Source organism: Salvia miltiorrhiza, chromosome 5 (assembly GCF_028751815.1).
Source record: "Salvia miltiorrhiza cultivar Shanhuang (shh) chromosome 5, IMPLAD_Smil_shh, whole genome shotgun sequence".
Taxonomy (NCBI): Eukaryota; Viridiplantae; Streptophyta; class Magnoliopsida; order Lamiales; family Lamiaceae; genus Salvia; species Salvia miltiorrhiza.
This window is the reverse complement of record NC_080391.1, coordinates 41131286-41135270: the sequence shown is the minus strand read 5'-3', so window position 1 is coordinate 41135270 and position 3985 is coordinate 41131286. Positions and strand designations below refer to the sequence as shown.

At 35.9% G+C, this 3985-nt stretch overlaps 1 long non-coding RNA gene across 1 annotated transcript; it reads left to right on the top strand.

Moving 5' to 3' along the window:
* On the top strand, window positions 1-2983 carry LOC131024453 (uncharacterized). The gene is made up of 3 exons (XR_009101848.1): window positions 1-224; window positions 2177-2240; window positions 2757-2983. It is a non-coding gene; the product is annotated as an uncharacterized LOC131024453 (long non-coding RNA).
* Window positions 2984-3985: the final 1002 nt, after the last annotated feature.

The following is a 3985-nucleotide window of genomic DNA, read 5'->3' as shown; positions in this document are numbered from 1 at the left end:
TTCTCCACCCCATTTTCGGTCATCTCTCTCTCCCCTTCATCTCTCTACTTTCCTCCATTGTTAGCCATTGATGAAACCTCCGAAGCTCTACCAAGTATGCCAAACACATAAATCACTACTTAAATCCTCCATAAACACATCCTATTAACTTAAATCCAAGAGAATCCTTGAAGATTGGTTTCAAGAATAGTGAGAGAAAATTTGGATAATTGGTGAAAACTTGGGTAAGTGATCTCCATTTTCATAGATATAATTTGTATGAGTGTGTATATGAGTTTATTTGAAGGATTGGAGCAAGAAATCACCCCCTCCCTTTTTCCTTCAAATTTTCGAAAAAATGGGTATCTTACCCTTCAAAAATTTTTCTTCTTCTTTCCTTGAATTGAGGTGAGAAAAATGATCTATGTGATGTTTGGTAATGATTTGTGTATGTTTTGAAAAGCTATGCTTTGTGATGTAAAAATTCGGTTGAGTTAGTTTACCCCAAATTGGGAATTTTTGACTTGATGATCAAGGTGATGAATTGATGATGAAAATGAGTTTATGAGGTGTATATGATGATGATTGATGGAGTAAATTGAGTATATGATGTCAATTGGAGTTTTGATATGAGATTAGTTTACTAGAATTAGGGATATGTGTATATATGCCCTTATTTGTGAATTGATGGTTTTGATGTGAGTTTAAATGACTAAAATTGATAGATATATGATGAGATTAAAGATCCATGTGAGTTTATAAAATTTCTTAGAGTTTAGTTTAATAAAAATTAGGATCTTCTTGTCTATGTGTCTATTAAGTGATTTAACTTAAGATATGTGTAATTGAGCATGATAGTAGTGTTTTAATATGTTTGATTAAGTCTAATGTAAGCTAAGTAAAATTTGGACTTAGTTTAGTTTGAAGGAGTTTTTGAGTTCTCATATGATGTGGGGTTAACGAATGATAAAATGAGGTCAAATTGATTTATGATCATTTTGTGAAGTTGTCATGCTTTTGTTGAGAATTTTATGATGATATATGAGTTTTTCACTAGAGTTAGTTTACATGATAAAAAGGGAAATATATGTGTAAAATGAGTTACATGATGTATGAGGTCAATAATGAATGATTGAGAAATTTTGAGCATGAGATTGAAAGGAATTTGATTGATACGTTGTAGAAACGTTTTCCTTGAGATTTGAGTGGATGATGAAAGAAAAGAGTCAAGATTGAGTATTATGAGTATTTTGATGTATTTGAATGTTTTTAAGTGCTTTAAGTGCTTAAAATGAGTTTTGATGTGTTTGCTTTGTATAAATGTTAAATTGAGCATTTAAGAGTTGGGAATGAATTTTTGGTGATTTTTCGTAGGCTACTGACCTACTGTGATCGACGGTTTGTCGATATCAAAAAGCTTTGAAAATTTTACAGAATGTCCCTACATGAGTCTTGAGCACCTCTGTAAAATTTCAAGTCATTTGGACTTGATTTACTATTTTTATAAAATGCAAAACCAAATCTGCACATTTCTGCCGGGAATTTCAGAGAACAGGGGACAAAGTCATTCATTTCAGTGACTTCCTGTGTGAATTAGATTTCCAAATTTTTATGGTATCAACCTTACTGTATGGGCTAGATATCCACCAAATTTGAGCTCAATTGGACAACGTTTACTATTTTAAAAAAATCAATGTTTCCGATTGCTCAAAACTGCCGAATATGGTAGACCTTGGTAAAAACGCCATATCTCCCAAACCACTTGGAGTTTCTGACTCTACTTTTTTTTAAATGAAACTAGACTCAAATACCTTTCGTTTGGTATGAGTCTGGAGTCCAGGGGATGTCGGAGTCAGAACGTGTTAAAGTTTGAAGTCGAGTCTGTGTAAAAACAGAACATGTCTTGATGACGTTTGATGGTATTTTCTTATGTGCCTTATGTGATTGTGTTGCCTAAGTGTTTGAATGATATTAGACGAGCCATATATGAGTGATAAATCGAGACTTAGAACCATGATTTTCTTGAAACCTATCCTTGGACTTAAGGTTTTGAAATGAGTAAAGAGTTTATGTAGAGTTGATTAAGAGATAGAATATAATATAGAGCATGAGTTGAGGCATGAGTTTTTGTCGTTGAGTTTCTAATCGGGATTCATTTTATGACATGAACCTTCGATGATGACGATGATCCCTGAAGACACGAGCAGAGCAAGGAAGTAAGTAACTCCACTTTGACGGGAGTTTTTGAGTAAGGTCTTCAGGTGGGCAATATTTTGAGTATAAATATATTATCCGAGTTTTCTAAAATGATTTGATGATATAATGATGTTATGAGATTAACAAATGTTTTGAGATAAATGATATTTGAGAACTGTTTGACTTGCCAATTTTTGATGTTGAGCTTGTGTGTTACCCTCTACTGATGAGACGAATTCGGTCCTGCCACAAGCGGGATTTTGTGCACAGAGGTGACTGTGAGCCGTCTTCGGGTCGGCCGGTCACGGTACTTGAGAGGGAGGCCTACTTCTCAGTACCTTTGATGATGAGTAGTGGAAGTGGTACATACATGATGAATGTTTAAACTGCGCAGTTACTTATTTATGATGTTGATTATGAAAACTGCATGCACAGATTCATTTACGCTAACTTTATTTCTGTGTATTGCTGAGATGTGGCAAGTTTCAAACTTATAGCTCTAAGAGCGCCTTTCTTGTTTTTCGGCGTTTGCCCACTGAGTATTATATACTCACGCCCTGCATGTATTTCTAAATGTGCAGGCTAAGCGAGGAGTGAGATTGGTCTGGTGCTGGTGGGGAATCGTTAGATGACGTATTTACTTTATCGTATTTCCTTTTTATCGATAAAGTCTTGATGTGAAGTTACTTTGAATATGAATCAAGTAATATACTCACGGTTATGTGTCTCCATACATGTAACTGGTTCGCCTTTTGCTGCGATACTCTGCATATTATGTTTCCTTATGAAAAATAAGCTATACCTGTTTTATTTTTATTCGTGAAATTCCTGATAATTAAAAAGTTACAACGACGTTGACGATTTTACCCTTGGGTTCAATTGATAATATTTTCCTTAGCATGCTTTGATGTGAGCTTCCGCTTGATGTTCGACCTATTCTTCTTATCTTTTATTCTTTAAAAATAGTCGTATCGACACTCGTACCCCACTATCACTAGTGTCGGGATTTCGGGCTGCGACACCTGTACATCTCTTTTGTCAGATTCATCTTCATCTGTAATGAAGTGGCGCATGACGATCCTTCGAGCATCCTGCACAAGATCAGTCTCTTTGATGATCTGTTTGTGCTCCCTAAGGAGATTTTCAAATCTCATTCTTAGGTGTTGATACTCTAGTTGTGTTTGATCATATCTGCTCGTTGCTTCTGATTGTGAGTGGGTTGGACTCTGGTTTTCTTCTGGAAAGATGAACCTTTCTTCTTCATCAGAATCCAATGATCCCATCTCAAGTCCACTGATTCCTCAAAAATATGTATGAACATAATCGCTGGAGGAATCTTTCTTGTTCCTGTACATTGTTAGAGAAAGCAGGGAGAATCACACAGGAAACAGGAAACGAACACAGAGCAGGCAATCTCAAGAGTAAACTTGAGAAAAGATTTTTGATCAAAAACAACGATACCCTCAAAAGGATCTAGTTCAAGTAGAACCTAGTCAGATGCAGATAGTTCTTGCGAACAACCTGCTCTGATACCAATTGTTAGGTCCAGAGGGTCTCGAATAGGTGTAGGGGGGGAATACACCTATAGGCTATTTTTGACTTAATCTACTGACCTCAATCAGAGGGATCTCAGTCAGAGATCAAAACGAAACTTTGCATGCAAACAAGGACTCCTGTTTTACTGAAATCAGTTTTGACCAACAGGGTTGACGACTGATACTGAAAGCTCTTCAGTAATGAGTTATCAGTTAAGTTACTGGAACTTAACTGATCCAAGTAAGGGCTTCAGTCGTGTTTGCAAAGATAGAGA